At 41.6% G+C, this 19,179-nt stretch overlaps 1 pseudogene; it reads right to left on the bottom strand.

Annotated features, from left to right (window-relative positions):
* Nucleotides 1–223: 223 nt before the first annotated feature.
* On the bottom strand, nt 224–17,772 carry LOC118841973 (annotated as a pseudogene).
* Nucleotides 17,773–19,179: the final 1,407 nt, after the last annotated feature.

Here is a 19,179-nt window from a genome sequence, read left to right as displayed (position 1 = left end):
ATGGGTGAGGGTTGAAGACTGTTCTGCGTAGGGAAGAGAGTTTTTTGTGGGTATCAGAGATAAAGTGATTATAGGAGTGGAGTGAAGAAAAGGGGACACAGCAAGGTGCTTAGGAGGCGGTGGGGGGAAGCAGGCATCCAAAGGGTGCAGCATTGGTCCAGGAGTGTCAACTGAGGCTGTCCATCTGTCCATTCCTTGGGGGGCAGGTGGAGGGGGGCGGTTCTCAGGAGAACGTATTCTCTGCAAGGGGCTCAGGGTGAAAGGGGGGTTCCGACATCTCGATGCCCTGATGGAGTTTTTCCAGGGAGAACAGCTCCACCGAGGTCCGGAGAATCTGCCGCCATTTGTGCACCTCCACACTGTGGAACTGCTTGCGGAGGGCCAAGATTTCTGCCCACTCAGCTGCCGTTCGAGGAAACTTCCTATGGAGAGATTTGGGGTCTTTGCCCAGAGCCAGGCTGTGCCAGGCCTCAAAGGTGTGGGCCGTCCGCTCCAGGAACCAGAGCTGGTAGAAGAGCAACCAGGATGACAAGGACAATGCTGATAATAAGGAGAATACCAGGAATGCCTGATCCAGGGCTCTGGTCTAGGGAGGGTTCTGAGAGTCGAGAAGAGATTGAGCCTGAAGGGTGCAGGCCTCCCCGAGTACAAGTGTCCGGATCAGCATGGGCCGGGGTCTCCCCGTGGTTCCTCCAGTCCCCGGGCCTCCTTCCCGCCCTCTTCCAGGGACACTTTCTCTGCTTTGGAGAGTTCTCTCTCCAAGTGGTGAAAGTAACCTTCGATATTGCTCCAGGAGTTCTCGATGAGGGACTTCACCAAACTCCAGGGCTGCTTCCCAGAACGGATCTCTGAGGACACACGGAGGCGGGTCTTGTTTCTGGCCAGGCTCAGCATGCAGTACCGATGAGCAGTGTAGAAACAGTCTTGGTATGGAATGCCCAGAGTGAGGACCTTGGAATCCACCACACAGCCTGAGGACTCCGTCGGAACAGGGTCTGAGTCTCCACCACCGCTGCACTCTTGGGGCCCAGAGGGTTGCTGACGGGGATGGTGTAAGACACAACTCGGTTCTGGTGACATTTGCTCAGTGAACTTTCGCTGCTGGAGGAAGCCCTGCAGGAAGGGGGAATCAGAGAACAGCATCTGCTGCAGGCGGTCAGCCCCCATGGGGAACACGCAGTTGATGAAGAGGCGGCCAGAGAGGTCCGGTAGGAAGGAGGAGGAGGAGTTACTTGTTTCTGTCAACATCTCTTCACTGGGCAGCATATCCAAGGCGGGCAGCGGGGCTGGACCATCAGGGGGCCTCTCGGCTGGAGGGGGCTCGGTCACTGGGATTAGTGTTTGACTGGAGGAGGCATCTGGTTGACTGTCGATCTGCCTTTCTTTATCCTCCTCACCCACACTGTCCCCATCACTGCTGGCCTGGGAGTAGCGGGGAGTGAGCTGGATCCTCCGGGAAGCTGTAGGGCTGGGTTCTCGGCTGAGGTCTGGAGACCCCAAACCGTGGAGCTGCTGCAAAGGGCAGACGTAATCGTCATCCTCACCGGTGAGGCCGAGTTCTGCCCCATAGCACTGATGTACCAGGTGCCACAGCTCCCGAGCGGCCAGAGTGTTGTCCAGCAGGGCATTCTGCCAAAGGCGGAAGATGAGCAGGAAGCAGCGGTCTTGGGCCCCAAAGGACGTGAAGAAATGTTTCCCGCTCTCGGTGCAGATCTGGATGGCCTTGGGAATCAGTTTGGCAGTTTTCTCCTTCAGACGTGTCACTCCCTTCAGCTGGATTGAAATCGTGGTTTGTCAATGGAAGATATTGGTGTAGCATCAGATCCAATTTTCAGAGAGGTAGAGGCGGCCTTGAAGAAGGCTATCCCTCTGCAATGAGCCGCCCAGCCTCAGGAAGTTTGCCCAAGAGCTTTCGGAAGTCCTCATTTCGCTCTTTGTAGGTGGGACTCGACGTACCGTATCAGCTCTGCATTGTCTCGCTATTTCTGATGAAGTTTCTGCCACTGAGTGACTGGGTTCCAGAAGCGCTTGCCCCTCGGCCTTTCTCTGGGGAGCTGTCGGAGCCCTTCTCAGACCCCTTCTCCACCGTGGCTCCGGTGTCCTGCTCCGCAAGTGGGGACAGGTTTGGGGGCAGCAGCAGCAGTCGCTTCCGGGGGGGAGGGGAGCTGCTGGGGGTGCCCCTGGCGGGGTGGGGCGGGGGGCGTGTCAAATATAGCACAGAGCGGCCGGGCGGGGCGGGACTCCTGGGCGCTTGGGGAGTGGGGGCCTTGGGGCGGGGAGGGGGTGAAGGCACGCCCGGGCTGCGAGGGCTCCGAGCCCTGCGTGCCGGGGAACGAGAATCAGCGCCCGCTTCCTCCGCCGCCCGCCCTCCTCCTGGCAACACAAAAGGCCGCGGAGCCGGCGGCGGCTACACCCCACCCCACCCACCCCCCGTTAAATCTTTGAAGTAAGTATCATTTGTAAAAGCTAATTGATGTTCAGTGGTTAACCAGAACTGTGTCAATATTACCTGGTACGAGAGAGAGAGAGAGAGAGAGAGAGAGAGAGAGAGAGAGAGAGAGAGAGAGAGAGAGAGAGACAGAGAGAGAGACAGAGAGAGAGAGAGAGAGAGAGAGAGAGAGAGAGAGAGAGAGAGAGAGAGAGAGAGAGAGACAGAGAGAGAGACAGAGAGAGAGACAGAGAGAGAGAGAGAGAGAGAGAGAGACAGAGAAAGAGACAGAGACAGAGAGAGAGAGACAGAGAGAGAACAGTAACAACTGTGGAGTCATGAAGGATTCAGAAAAGAGGTGACACCTGAACTGAGGCTCAAATGAAGATTTCTGAGAAATAAAGGATCATGTCCTTGTCCTGCAAATCAGCTTAAACAACTGCACCTTACCAAGAGATGGGATGTTAAGGTCAAGAATGAGAAGTAGACCAGTTTAGCTGAAATGAAGGTTGTGAAGTGATAGTACATAACATAAGGCTGAAAAGGAGGTAGGGAACATTGTATAGGACCTTAAATTTCAGGCAAGCCAGTTTGTACTTTATTGTAGAGGCAATAGACTGTCCTGGAAAAGGGGATTAGAAATGTTAACTATGTGCCTTTTGAAGATTATTTTGAGATTCGGGAGCCTGTTACACTGCTCTCATGTGTAAACCCTGAGATCTTGAGAAATGCAGCATGCCTATCCCCTGAAAACCAAGAATGATTCATTTCTGTTTTGAGAGTCTTCTAGGAAGGAAAATGTAGAGAGGAAAGTTGCCCCCAAAACTTGAGAAGTGTAGTTACAGGAAATCCTATCTAATGAGTCATTTTCCTTCATAGTAGGCAGTCAGGGACTTCAACTCCCTAAGTGGAAAATAAATGTCTAGGACATTCTTTTCATTCACTAATACATGGTTGTTAAATGAATGAACTTTTATCTTGATTCATCATCACCAAATTATTCAAATTTTGAGGGAAAAATAGTTTCTGGCTGCTATCTGATTGTAGCCATGATGAGAAGAATGAACCATAAAGCAGTTCAGAAAACAGGAGTCTATCACCAGGAGAAAGGTTCTAAACAGATGTTCTACCAGCAGAGGGTTCAGCCTCAAGTTCAGAGGACCCTGCTGGTCCCTGGTCTTCCTGGTGAGCCTCTTCTATAGCCAACAACCCCTGTGAATGTCATTTTCCCTCTATCCACTCTCCAAAATAATAGATGGTAACACAGTTATTCTCCCAAGGAAAGCACACACACACACAGAGGATTTTTTAAAAATATTCTGTGTGTGTGTGTGTGTGTGTATTCCCTGGACAAATCAAGGAAAAATTGTGTGAATTAAATCATCAAGAAGACTGAAACCAGTGAGGAAAAAAATATATGTTTCAATCAGGTAGTAAGGAACTAAGAGACAATTTCTTTTCTTGTGAATAACATTTCTTCCTAATCCTCAGGTAATTCTATCTAACTCCTCAGCCAAGGGGAGAAGGTCACACCAGAAGAGGCTTGCTGGACATTTTGCATTTGGATCACTGAGAAGACTTCAACATGGAGCACTTAGTTTGGGCCTCTGCTATGTATTGATCACATTTAGCCTTTTATTGTAATCCTCTCTGTGTGGTTTTACTTCCTACCCCCTTTCCTGGTGACTGGGGACATAGTAACTCACCCTTTGATTACGTCAGGGATGACAAACTTCTTCAAGTCTTGTAGCTCAGTGCAGAAGTACTAGGTGTTTCGAAATAAGAAGAATCGCCTCTTTGGCTACTGAGCCAGAGAAAGGATGCTTCAGGGGACATTTTTAAGAAGAGATAGTTCAGACTCCCTTGTTTTGATTCATGTACAGGCATAACTTGGAGATATTGCAGGTTTGGTTCTAGAGCACTGCAGTAAAGTAAATTCACAGTAAAGCTAGTCACAAAAATGTTTTGGCTTCCTAGTATATATGAAAGTTATGCTTACACTAAACTGTAGTCTGTTCAGTGTGCAGTAGTATTATGTCTTAAAAAACAACATATGTACCTTAATTTAAAAATACTTTGTTGCTAAAAATACTGATCACCATCTGAGCCTTCAGCAAGTCATTATCTTTTGCTGATGGATGGTCTTGCTTCAATGTTGTTGTCTGCTGACTGATCAAGGCAGTGGTTGCTGAAGGCTGGGGTGGCTGTGGTAATTTCTTAAAATAAGCCAAAAATGAAGTTTGCCATATTGATTGACTCTTCCTTTTACTTGAATACTTAGGGACCATTGTAGGGTCATTAAATTGGCCTAATTTCAACATTGTTGTGGTCTTAGGAAATATGGAGGTCCTAAGGGGGAGAGAGAGAGACAGAGACAGAGAGAGACAGACAGACAGACAGAGACAGAGACAGAAACAGAGACAGACACAGAGAGAGGGAGAGACAGTGACAGAGACAGAGAGACAGAGACAGAGAGAGAGACAGAAGAGAGAGACTAGAGTGGTTGATAGAGTAGTCAGAACAGAAATAACCTTTGTCAATTAAGTTTGCCACCTTATTGGGGTGTGGTTTGTGGCACCCCAAAATAATTACAATAGTAACATCAAAGATCACTGATCATAGATCGCCATAAAAGATATAAATTTTAAAATATTGTGAGATTACCAAAATATCACACAGAGTCACAACATGCTGTTGGAAAAATGGTGTCAGTACTTATATGAACTGACACTCAGCAAAGCGAGCAGAACCAGGAGAATATTGTACACAGTCATAGTAACACTGTGACATGATCAATTATGATTGACTTAGGTCTTCTCGGTAATACAAGGTTCCAAGACAGCTGCAAAAGACTCATGATGGAAAATGCCATCCACATCCAGAGAAAGAATTGATGGAGTCTTAATGCCTATTATTTTCACTTTTTTGAAGGGTTTTTAAATTTTTTTCTTTTGTTCTGTTTCTTCTTTCACAAAATGACTAATGTAGAAATATGTTTTACATTATTGCACATATATAATGTATATCAGATTGTTGCCATCTTGGTGAGGGGGAGGAGAGGGAAGGAGAAAAATTTGGAATTCAAAATCTTTCAAAAATGAATGTTGAAAATTTTCTCTACATGTAATTGGAAAAAATAAAATGCTATTTGAAAAAAAGAAAATGGTTTCAATAGACTGACTCATCACAGGGTTGCCACAAACCTTTAATTTGTAAAAAAAGAAGCAATATCTGTGAAGTGCAATAAAATTGGATATTCTTGTATGTGGCAAAAAGCTATCAATCATACAAAGTGCTGATGAGTTTTATATATAAACCTCCAAGCACATTGAGAACTAACACAGTTATGAATTGTTACAGAATGCTGTTTTGTTTGTGTTTGTTGAATGCACGCTTTTAAATGTTCTCTGCATAGCATTCCTTTTGTGCATAAGAAATAAATATAAATATAGAAGAAAATATAAATAAGAAGTAAAAATAACCACATCTGATTCATATTGCACGTTGAATATCTTTCCACATTCCCTTTTGCGAAATCCTAGATATAAGCCTGAAACTAACCTTTAAATAATTTGTTCCTATTTTCATTGAGGGGAGTTACCAAGGAGTTGAGGAGAGATGGAGACACATCAGCGCAGCATTCCAACTCCCAGTTAGAGAAAGGAAAAAAGGAAATTATCCCAAGATGAGGTTTCCAATTCTTATACTATTGGCTGTCACTATGGAGTATAAAGTTTTCTGGACAGGTCTCATCATTTCTATTCCCTCCTCCCTTCTGGGAAAAGGTGTAGAGAAGTCCTCAAAGCCTCAATTATCTTCCCCATGGGGAGGGAGGGAGCAGGGGTTGATTTCAGATATCACCTTTGTGGTCACTACCTTGTCATCCCAGTCGGGTGGTGCAGTGGATTGAATGCTGGTTATAGGGACTGAAAGATGTCACTTCAAATCCAGCCTCAGACACTTACTAGCTGTGAGACCCTGGGAAAATCACTTAACTTCCATCTGCCTCAGTTTCTGATCTGTACAATGGGGATAATAATAGCACTTGCCTCATAGAATTGTTGTTAAGATCAGATGAGATAGTATCTCTAAAGCACTTGGCTCAGTGCCTGTCAAGCAGTACCCACTTAATAAATGCTTTTATCTTTTCTTCCTTTTGCCTCTCCTTCTTCACATCCGATACAACAATTAGCTAGCTTTCAGTCTAAGGGAAAGATATGGGTTTCAGATCCAAATGGATATTTTATGCTATTTTTAAGGCATTTTGTTAGATGAATAGGCATAGGCAGGTCCTCCTTCCCACAAACACACATACCTTCCTTTATAGCACCTTTTATTAGGTTTTGATGGCCCCAGGCAAATAAAATTTTCCTCCCCCTTAGAGAACTCCATTCTTGGTCAGATAACAGACATTCCTAGAATTTAAGCTATGGTCCAGAAAATCTAAACTTCTTCCCAAATACCACCTTCTTAAATGTCTTTCTACTTCCAAATCTGTTTTTTTTTCTCAGTTGATTGCCTTTAATTTGTAGTAGTGATTAAATCACTACCTGTGTTACCAGGGCTCTTCTGTTTATTGTTCAATTCTTGGTAATAATTCTGGATTTTAGATTCTTTCTGGTGATGACATACGCAGTGATGAGAATAATTTGAAGTTGGAATTAGCTAACAGGCTTCATAAGTGTTGTTAGGATCTATCATGTCATGGATATGTACCTAGGGAAGACGACAGATCTTATTATCATTATTATCATATTGATAAATGGCTGCCTCAGTAGCCCTCGGGAAGGAGCCACCAAACACTACTATTTGCTTCTTTTTCCTATGACCCTAATTGGATGACCTGTGCACTGAAATCATCCTCTCTCAGGGAACAAATCACTGTTTCCTTCTCTGAGAGTCCCTCCTCTTCAGAATAAAGTCTCATATCTATTAAATTCTATTCTTGATCTGATTCTCACTAGCAAGGAGGACATTGTTCCTAGGGGAAAATGAGGGGAAAAGAACACTTTATTGTGTATTGTATGATATAGAAGAAGAGGAAAACTAGACTAGATTTTGAAGAACAGTTTTTTGAAGAACCGTTTGGAGATAGGATGGAATAAAATCCTACAGGGAAATATAGGGATGAAAAATCCTTAATAAAAATCTGAAAACCATAAGCAGAAATATTGCCACGGAGAAGGAAAATTTGAGTTATCTAGAGAGATTGATGTAGATACCCAGATAGAGAAACAACCAACTTAGATTTTAACAGAATATGTAAAACAAAAAATAAAACCATACACATACAATGTAAGCAAGGCCAGGGAATAGGGTGAATGGAAGAACACTGAATAAGAAAAGCACCAGAACTGCCAGTTTTTGGAATGAGCTAAAGCTGATGAGAAAAGCTAAAGGTTTGTTTTTTTTTTTAAACGCTACTGGTGGGGAAATAGAAGGATCAAAGAAACTATATGACTGCTTGGGTAAATGAAATGATAATTATGACTGAGAGAAGACAAAGATGCTCCATATTTAATCTGCTTCTGGAGCTAGGGCCACGTGTAAAGTGTCTTCTGAGAGAGAGAGAGGAGGAGAAGTTAGAGGGAAGAGAAAGAAAAAGAGAATTAAAAGACTGTTACAGTTTTACCTTACATGTAGCAAATTGATAATGATAATAAAAGACAGAAAAAGTCAGTGTGAGAATGTCAGTAAGAAAGATACACATACATTATTTGTGAGCAGTGATTTGATCTAAGCCTTCTGTAAATAATTTGAACTATGCTGGAAGAGACATTAACTTCTCCATACCTTTGACCTATATACCATCCTATTACTGAGTGTGAAAGGAACAATACCCTAAGGAGAGAAGGGCACAGGCCCCAGCGCTAGTGGTTAGAGGGCAATGGACACAGATGCAGGACTTCATATAATAGCAGACAGTAAAGAGATATAAGCCCCAGTGGTGAGCAGACAGTCCCTGGCAACAGAGAGGCTCCTGGTAGCAGAAAAGTGGCCCCCTCACTACTACAAGGGGTCACTCCCTGTTCTAACAACCCAGCTAGCAGCTTCTGTGGGGGCGTAAGATCCCCCCTCCCACAGCCAGCACCCAGGAGGCTGCCGGGACGCCAGGAAAGCACAGGTTCTTTTTATTTGCTTAAACAAGGAAAGCACGGTGAAGGAGTTGACCAGCTTACTTTAATCCAGCATTCAGTTAGCATACAGACAACATTCATTTAGTTCAGGAGAAAACGCCAGCATTCAGTTAGCGTTCAGTTAGTTCGGGGCAGCAAAGAGACAAACATCAAGAGATATACCAAATACAAATTCATTCACATACTTCAGGGGAAAAAGCCAGCACCCTGAGGTTCAAAACATTAATTTAGTTCGGGGGAAAACAAACCAGCACCCCGAACCTCAAAACCAAAATACAAACAAATTACAAATATCAACAGACAGACCCAATACAATTCATAGTTACCAACATCTGGGCTCAACCCGAGAGCAAGGGCTGGCCCCGAGTCACGTTCCCCACTGCTCCCACGCCAACCGGAAAAGGAAAGAGGATCTTCAAGCTGTCTTCTCCGCTCTTATAGAGTTTTTGACATCATCAAGCGCCACCTGAATGACCAGAGCCGATTGGTTCTTGAGCTGGCCCCTCCCCCTAGCTCAGACCAGGTTAACACCCAATAGGGCGTGGCTCTGGAGTTAACACCTCCCGTCAGCCAGCCCCATGACTCATCACACAGGAAGTTCTCTGATTCCTGGCATGGTCGCTGGGCTTCCTGCCCCGGAAGAGCAAGCCACAGCATCTAGTGAGGCTCTATGAGGTAAGCTGAGTCATTCAAAGAAAACAAAGGCCATTCTGGTTACACTCCCTTCCTCAACAAATTCCAGTGGCTTCCTATTGCCTCCAGGATCAATAGAAAAACCTCTGCTTAGCATTCAAAGCCCTTCATAACCTAGCCTGCTCTCAGCTTCCTGATCTTCTTTCACCTTACTCCCTACCAGGTAATCTTTGATCTAGTGATACTGGCCTTCAGGCAATTCCACAAAGAAGGCATTCTATTTATCAATTGATTGTCATGAACAGTGGCGAAAGACAGGTCCAATGAAGGCCATTGCTTACTGTTATCTTGTATTGATTGCCCCTCTCACATTACCACCAATAAAACACTCAGTGATCATTACACAATTCTTCCCCAGGAAGGGCTTAAAGGACCAAGTGGTGACATTATTAGAAGGTGGTTTGTTTTCTGGCAACAAGATGGATGGAGGTGAAAGGTCTGCCTATTTTCTACAAAAATTGTGGCAATTTCTCAGAGACCTCTCATGCGATAAAAATTTTGTATCCTCCCCATCTTGGGACTCCCAGGGGACACTAAGTGGATGGTGTTACTCATTAGTTATCCCTGACTTATGGGGAATGCTGGTTATACAGGAAGTTGTGTCATTTTTGCAATAGCCCTAGTATTTCCAGTGGTGTTCCTCCTTAATTTTACCTTTTGCCATTGAGAGGCTCCTTGTGAATTGTAAAAAAAAAAAAACTTGACATCAGCAACCATATGGACCTGATCACTTAGACCTGGGCCTCAATATTTGCAAAAGCAGAGTGGAACGAAGCATGGGATTTCTTGTCTTTGTCCTCTCTTATTCAATCACTCCTTCAGTGAGCTGTTAAATTGTTTTGTTTTGTTTTTGCTATGTTCATATTTTATATTTTCTTTCTTCTTTCAGTGCTGCCTGTATGAAACTTCTTGAATAATGGAGATGAAAATGGACCAGGAACAGTCCCAAAGTCATATAAGGTGGTGAAAGACCTTACATATCTTAACACCAAGGGGCAGAGTATGGTGGGAGTGATATCTGATCCCCTCCCCACCCCCTCCTCCCAGCCATATTAGGCTAGTTTTTCTTTAAAAGATATTTGAGATCATCCTCCAGACCTAGTCAACTAAAAGGACTAATAGCTGAGTCTCTTGGCATCATGTGCTATTTGCCAATGCACAACGGGAAGCTCAGGCAAGGGAGCCTTGCTCAGCTGAATCAAAGTGCTCTTAGTACCTATCCTTGTCGAATGACCTGCTGCTATGATTAAGTAAATCTCCTTTTGTTAACTGAGAATGACTTATGAGTATCTCTTTTTGATTCAGTATTGAGTAAAAACAACCAAGGGACTTGCTTGGGTCAGGCCAAGCTCAGAATATTGGGCACATACGACAAGGTCAAAAACAGAAAGAAAGTCCTTATCGATTATGTAATTATAATTTGTGTATATATATATATATATATATATATATAATATACATACAATCACATACACATATAAAGTGCGTACTCTTCAACTAGAGAACGCATGAACAAATTGCACTTTATGAATTAATGAAATAGTTTTGTTCTGTAAGAAATGACAAGTATGAGAAATTAAGAGAAGCATAGAAAGATCTGTATGAACTGATAGAGGGTGAATTAAATAGAACCGGGAGAATAATATAAAGATTACAACAATATAAATGGAAACAACACTAAAAAGCAACCAAACTGACTAATTGTAATGATCAAACTTAACTCTGGAGATCAGATTATAAAATATACTTCTTTCTTCTAATGAGAAAAGTAGGGGCCATTGGATGCAAAATATTATGTGTACTGCCAAGATGCCATCATCATTTATTTTGTTTGTTTGTTTTTCTCCACTATGGTACAAAGAAGAGTTAACTTGGAGGAGGTGTAGCTCAGGAAACAACTTTGTCAAAAAAAAGGCATCATCAATACAGTTTGAAAAAAAATAAATTGTATAATGCTAATTAAAAATGAATGTATTAACATCTAAAGAAGAGTAACACTGAAAATGAAGTGGCTATTTGTAATTTAGTTATAAGTATGAATGCATTTGATAGATCACATCTTTAAGTCATTTGTTCCTCATCCAGAGGATGGATATTCCATCTCTGTGTTCGATTAAGCTAGGTTAGGTTCTGATTCAGATTTGTGCTGGCAATAAGACACACACCCAACAGAACAACGTTTTTATTGAAAGACAGGGGATATAATCTGTTTACCCCTCAGCCACATTATTTAACAATTCCTACTACACAGTTAATGCAGTGACAAAGACAGAGACACAGACACACAGAGGCAACACCTATTCAGAGGAACACCCCTACCCAAGGTTATCTTGACCATGGCTCCATGATATCTGAATTGTTTCCTTTTGGACACTTGCAATATTTTCTCTGTGACCTTGGAACTGGAGGTTTTTGGCTATAATATTTCTGGGAATTTTCGTTTGGGTAGGTGAGTGGTAGATTCTTTCATTATCTATTTTACCCTCTGGTTCTAGAATACCAAGACATTTTTACTTGATAATTTTTTTAAAGATGATGTCTAGGCTCTTTTTTGATCATGGCTTTCAGAAAGTCCAATAATTTTTAAATGATCTGTCCTGGATCTATTTTTAGGTCACTTTTTCATTCTTTTGTTTCAATTTATTGTTTCTTGATGTCTCATAGAATCATTAGTTTCCATTTGTCCAATTCTAGTTTTTAAGGAATTATTTATTCAGTGAGCTTTTGAACTGCCTTTTCCATTTGGCCCATTCTGCTTTTAAAGGAGTTCTTTTCAATGAATTTTTGTATATCTTTTTCCATTTGGCCAATTCTGATTTTCAAGGCATTCATCTCCTCATAAAATTTGTGTACTTCTCTTACCATTTGGTGTTTTCTATTTTTTAAGGCATTATTTTCTTTTTTTGTGTGTCTCCTTTTCAAGCTGTTGACTCTTTTTCATGATTTTCTTGCATCACTCTCATTTCTCTTCCCAATTATTACTCTACCTCTCTTAATTGATTTTCAAAATCCTTTTTGAGCTCTTCCATGGCCTAAGACCAATTTATCTTTTACTTTGAGGTGTTGTATTTATGAACTTCGACTTTGTTGTCTTCTGTGTGTGTTTCAGTATTCCTTGTTACCATAGTAACTTTCTATAGCCAGAATTTTTCTGTTGTTTCTTCATTTTTTCAGCCTTTTTCTTAACTTTAAACTCTTTGCTAAAGTGGGGCTCTGCTTCCAGAGTGGAGGGCACACTGTCCCAAATTTCATGGGTTTTGTGCAGCTGTTTTCAGAGATACTTCTAGAAACTTCTGTAAGTTTTCAATTCTTCCAGGGTGATATGATCTAAGGAGAGGTGTGTTTACTATTTTCCTGGCCTGTGCTTTCTTCTGTGAGTGACCACAAGTACTCTTCTCTGCCTGTAACTCTGATGAGGGTCCCTGCTCCACTTTGGCTACAAACTCTGGTGTGTTGGTGTTCCTTCTTGCCCTGGGACTGCCATACAAGACTGTGACCCATATCTGAGTATGGGAAAAGCTTCAGTGTACTGCCCCATGCCAGCAAAAGGATCCCTGTAATCTCTTTCTGATCAGTTGTTCTGTCCCTTACTGTCTGTAGACTGGGAGGGCCAGAAGCAGCCCTGGCTGCTGCTGTTTCAGTCACTCCCAAGATCTGCTCCTGGTTTCCTAGGCCATGGTCTGCTGAGGGGCAGCCTGAATTGTACTGTGCTACACTCTCCTCCTAGGGGGACAGATCTTTCATGCTGACCTTCTAAGTTGTTCTGGACTCAGGTCCAATTTATTTTCTGTAATTTTCACTCTCATTTGGTCAAGATGTCTTTCTCTATCCATATTTGTGGAAGGTATCTCCTTCGCTGTTCCTTTCATTTTATAATCTAGATCATGTATTAGTTTGGATTATGATTCAGATCACATATAAATTTCATTTTTATTTTGACGTATGATGGGAGCTGTTGTTCTAAATCGATTTCTGTCAAACTACTTTCCAGTTTTCCCAGCAGTTTTTTCCCAATAGTGAGGCCTTAACATAGCAGTTGATTCTTTGGATTTATCAAAACCAATACTACTGTGTTCGCTTGCTTTTGCATCCTGTATACTTAAACTGTTCCATTAATCAACATTTCTATTTTATATTACTACCACTAATTTTAAATTAAAATAGTTTCAATGATTATGGTATAATAGTAGAGTTAGAGTTCTGGTTCTGTAGGTCACCTATGTTCCATTTTCCCCATTATTTATCTAGAGATTCTTGAACAATTTTTTCCTCCAGATAAATTTTTTCTTCTAGTCTAATAAAACAATTTTTTGGTAGTTTGGTGGTTATGGAACTGAATAAGGAAATTATTTATATTCACATTCACATATATTATGAATACATATCATATCACATCATGCCTATGAATACAATATCATACATATTCATATATAATATGAAATTATGGTTATATTTGCATAGCCAAAACATGAGCAATAATGATTTCTCCAATTATTTAGGCTTGTCTTTATTTCTGTAAAGAGTGTTTTGTAGTTGTATTCATGTGATTCCTATTTGTTTTGATAGGTAGATTCTTCTCCAACCCATTTTACAGATGAAGAAACCAAGTCAAACAAGGTTAAGTGACCTTCGCACAGCTAGTAAGAGTCTGAAATTAGATGAACTCAGAAAGATGTGTTTTCCTGACTCCAGGCCTGGTGCTCTATGCACTATGCCACCTAGCTGCCCCTTTTGTGACATTGCTCTCTCCTCACTCTCCTCTTCCTAATGAACATTCCTTTGTCTCCATTGCTCATTCATAATTTTAGTTCTGGGGAGAACTATGTGTAGCAGTTCCTTCCCTCCTTCCCTCTTTCCTTCGTTCTTTCCTTCCTTTCTTCCTTCCTTCACTTCTCCCTTCCCTCCCTCCTTCCTTCCTTTCTTCCTTGCTTCCTTCCTAAACATTCCTTTCAAATGGAAGGAGAGTTTCAATTTTAAATCAGAGAAGATCCAGAGACTGGAAAGCTGGTGGAATCATTGCTTTCAGCATCCCTGTAGAATCCAAAAATATCAGAAAAAAGGATTATGCATCAAATATAGAGTATTACATATAGCACATCAACTAAAGATGATAAAGTATAAAAGGAAAGATATGTCACAGAACATTAAAAATTTCATGGGATGATTAAAAATTTCATGGGTGCAATGAGTGTAAGGAGGTTCCTAGACTTGTGGTTTGGGTCCTGGCTGTGCAGCTTTGTGTCCACTCCCCCATGGGCCCATCAACCATAGAGATGACAGACATTGATTCTGTCAAGTTTTGCAGAGGGAGAGGAGAACACCTGGGGAAAAGGAAAGCAGCTAAAGAGCAAAAGGCAGAACAAACTAAAGGGAAAAAGAAGGTCACAACCAAGGGAAAAGAGACTCTGGGGATTACATAGAGCAAGGAATCGGGGCTTGCTTTGGGAGATAGGAGGAGGAAAGTGGGAAGGAGAGAAGACTATGAACACCAGGGCAGGAAAGAGTAGGATCCAAAGATTAAGGAGGAAAAACAAAAGGAAATGACTTTTAATACAAAAGAAAAGCAAAAAGACAAGTGTTCAAGAGTCCAAAACCCCATGAGCAAGTATTATATCATGAATATTTCTAATGAAGGAAAAGATTGGTGTGTTGATGAGTTGGCTTGTTTTGTTGGGTTTTTTTTTTGAAATTTCTCTCTCTTAATATTTGTTACAAGAGAAGGTTCAAAGTGTTGGAAAGGGAGGAGGAATATTCTCCAAAATGGATATGTTTTGACAAGAAAAGGCACCAATAAAAATTACAATAAAAATAAATTATTTTCTACTACGTAAAAATTGTTACATTGAAAAATAAAGCATGTGTTTTTGAATGTTATTTATTTTAAAATACTAATGAGCCAGAGAACAATCAATTTTTCTAGTCATTTACTTGACAAAGTGCCCTTAAATTCCATCTATTCATTAAAATTGATCCTTACAGATAATTTACAACACATGTAGAATCTTTTTATTGTTTAGAGAAAGCATCATAAATAGGATAATAATTAATAATAATAATGAAAATAAGTCACATTTAGAGAATGTTTAGAGCTTTCTAAGACAATATAAATATAATAAATATACTGAAATAAATTAGCTAATGTCAAATTCAAGCCAGACATGTCATTAGTACAAGTAATATTGATGCATCTGGTATCAAATATGATAAAAATTATTTCTTCACATACTGATGAAAAGTTCATATTTTCATATGTCATTTCCATGTTCTGCTTTTATGGTCTTTGAGATGAAGGCAAACACTCCAAAGTCTGGAGAAGGCTGTCCTCACCAGTGGGAGAAGGGTGATCTGTCTGCAGCCTGTTTTCAAGAACTGTCGCCTTTACAGAGGTGATGCCGAATCTGTCGCAAAAATGATTCTAGCATGTCTTTGAACTCTGTGAAAGGTCTAATGGCTTCGTCGCAGGAACAGTCCTAATGACAAAATCACAAAATTGACATCAGAGTTTGGGAAAGTCAGAGGAAGCTGCCAGTGGGGCATTGGGATGGAGGCTGTGGAACTGGGGAAAAAAAAGGAAATTTCTTACCTCTGAGGTACATCTAGGCAGAGGAAATTTCTGCAAAGGAGGAGAAATGAGTTAGAGCTGCCTAGAACAAAGGTCAGGAATGTTGGTTTACTCCATCACAGGCCAAGATCTCTGACCACAGATGCCTGGCCCATGTCCTCGACTCCAAAAATAATTCCAAAGCCAGAGTGGGCTTCTCCTCAGGCATTGCCATAACCTCTAACATTTGACACGGCTTGAGATATCCCCAGTTTAGATAATCCCAGTATCTATTTCACTTCTTCTTCCTGGAAGTCCATTCTCCCCACCAACCCCTACCCACATTCCTCAAAGAAATGCTTTTTTCCCCCTGCAGCTATGAAAATGATGGGGAGAAAAACCTCTTCTACCCTGAGTCACCTGGCCCAACCTCTCTTCCCACTCCCTGAGCCCTCTAAACATAGTCACTATGGAGTCACTTTATGGAGAGGTAACAAAATGAAAAGCTATGCAACAGAAGTGACTCATTTGTCATTTCCAGGGCAAAAGCTTTGGAAATAGCGCCCTCTAGTGAGCAAAGACAGGAGAAATGTTAATGTATTTTAAGGTATCTGGTGCCTCTAGCCAAGGAACCCTGACTTTAGCAGAGCAGATGTGGAGAGGGCAGCTCCCCTCAAGACTCACCTGGATTTCTCCCAAATTGCCATTAAAGGCCATGCCTACTTCCTCATTTGCTTTGATAATTGTTTGTGCAGCTTTCTTGAAGATTTCCAGGTTTTCCTGAGAACACTGTTGGGCAATAGAAAAATAGAAAGTGACCTGTAGGCTCCAATCTTGGGGACCAGAAGCCTGGGTTTTACCATGGCCTTCTTGGGGATAAGGGAGAGGGGGAATGAAGGAGGACTCTTAAAAGGTAGATACAGGTGTGTTCTGACATGTGAGCTCCTGCACTGGGTAACGACTGAAGACCAGCCCCTCTCCACCACCGTCCAATGGGGTCTCTGTCCCAGGCTCTCAGCAAAACCCTGTGCTGCATATGATGGACTTCAGTTCTGACCCTTAGCTCCTCAGGCTCCCAGTCCATAAGAGAACTCTAATATGCAATGTATTGGAGACCTTCCCTGACTGCTCCTCAAAGGGGATGGCCTTGAATACCTTTTCCCCCCTATACTATGCTGCAGTGTCCATATATGGGTATATCTAAATGATGTCTCTAAAGTGACCACTTCAAGGTCTCTGCTATTTCTATTTTGATTCAGATGTTAACTGAAAGAGACCAGCTATTCTTACAAGGTACAATTGTTATCCATACAATTGTTGTGGGGGAGGGGCAGGATTGGGGGGCAAGTGACACCTGTGATTTTATCTACACAGATAATTCCCAGTGTGGAAAATGCATCAACAGATCAGCAACTGATCTATAATTTCCAGTCTTAGAGAGTGACTTGAGACAGTAATAGTTTAAATGATTTGTCTAAGGGTCATACAGCTGTCTGTGTCAGAGACAGGAACCAAGGTCTTCCAGATTCAAAGGCTAGCCCTCTACACATAATGCTATATTGCCTGTCACACACTCCCTTATAAGAAAGATAAGAGTTATCATGTAAAACATGAATCTGTAATCACAGGGGTCCCAGATAATTAAAGAAAGGGCAGCAGATGACAAGCACCACTTACCTCATCTCTGTAATTCAATGGAACAGATACATCCTCCTGTGGGTGAGAAAAAAAATGAGTGAAGTTAGTTTAGACAATTTTCAAGAACAAAACAAGCCAGTGAATTCTAAGCAAGCAATGAACCAAATTCAGAATATTTGAAAATTACTTACACTTAGTTCAGGAAAAGAAAGGTTCATAATTTCTTTATGAAGATGAGTAATTTTGTTACATTGCACATTTCTAATAGAGGAAGTCTCCGTGAGCAGCCAATATGCTGAGGTGCAGAAGAGGAGGAGAACACCACTGGCCTGCATCCCTACACTTGGAGACTTTACCCTTGGAGACTCTGAACTGTCTTTGGGTGGCTGTGAAGCTCTTATATGTGCTTCAGGGAGAAAAGATGCTTATCTACCCACAGTCTTTGAAAGGGGAGGGAAAGCCCATGAGGGGAGGAAGAACCTGCCTAGCTGATTATCAGATAGAACCCCCACACTGTGACGATGTACAAGTTTGTTCATAATTTTCTCCATATTTGTGATAAGGCAAAAGTAGGGGAAAAAGCCTATTGGAAAAATTCACCTCCTTCGGGGCCTCTCGTAGTATTGGAAACTTATTGAACACATAGCAGAACTCAGATTCATAGCTGCAAGACCATGGCTGGATTGTCCCCAAAGGAAACACTTAGTAAAGACGAACAGAGTGATTTCATTTCATCCTTTTGGGATGGGATGTTATACTGAGTTTTCTGACCAACTAAAGAGACTCCTTGACGCCTGCTGCCCATCTCCTACCCCCATTTTGTGCCAGGATTTCTGTCTTCTCTTCAAGGGAATAGCTCATCAAATGAGGGACAGGGAGAATTCACCAGGAAATAAACAAACAAAGAAAAAAGACATTTAGTCACTTCCATCAGAGGGTCTTTGTAGGCTTTTTACATTGACAAATTCTAATTACAGCATAGCTCTGTTAACATATGTTGATTTTCTCCAGGTCACTGGATCATAGAATCCCAAAGTTGCTACTGACTTCAAGTGGCATCTAGTCTAACCCAAAGTGCAGTAGGAATCCTCATTACGGTATGGGACTATTCATACTTCAATTGATATAGAAACATTTCAATCAACATGCCTTTCTTACGTACCTACTGTGAATAAAACTTTGTACTAAAATCTAAAGGGTAAACAAAGTTCCAATAAGTTACAGTCCCTAATGTCATGGCCCTTACAATCTGGAAAAGGGTGAGACAAATACAGACTGGGTTTGTATTTGTAGTGATGAGAACAGGTCAGACTTGTGTAACACATGAGCAAAGTCCATGAGGGGGGAAAGTACTGAGGTTGGTATGTTTAGAGAAAAGAATATTCTCATTAGTTTTGCTGGAACATAAAGGTAATGAAAGGGAATAGGATAAAATATGGCAAGAAAGATTGTAGAGGTTCTTGAAAGTGAAGAAAGGGATTTTGAATCTTATTTCATAGGGAATAAGAAGGTCCTGAAAGCTTTTGAGGAGGAATGGTATCACTAGATCTATGCATAAGGAAGATTCATTTGGCAGTGGTGAAGAGTAAATTGAAAGAGGAGATAACAGCATGGGGAATTCTCTCCACAGGCCATTTCAGTAGTCCGGGTAGGTCGTATTGGGGCCCTATAGAAAGGGAGTATCTGTGAGGAAGAAATGGATGTAAGATATGTAGAGACGCAATCCACTGTACTTAATAACT

Source organism: Trichosurus vulpecula, chromosome 3, assembly GCF_011100635.1.
Source record: "Trichosurus vulpecula isolate mTriVul1 chromosome 3, mTriVul1.pri, whole genome shotgun sequence".
NCBI classification, from domain to species: Eukaryota; Metazoa; Chordata; class Mammalia; order Diprotodontia; family Phalangeridae; genus Trichosurus; species Trichosurus vulpecula.
The sequence above is the reverse complement of the archived record's forward strand: the minus strand, read 5'-3'. Positions and strand labels throughout refer to the sequence as shown.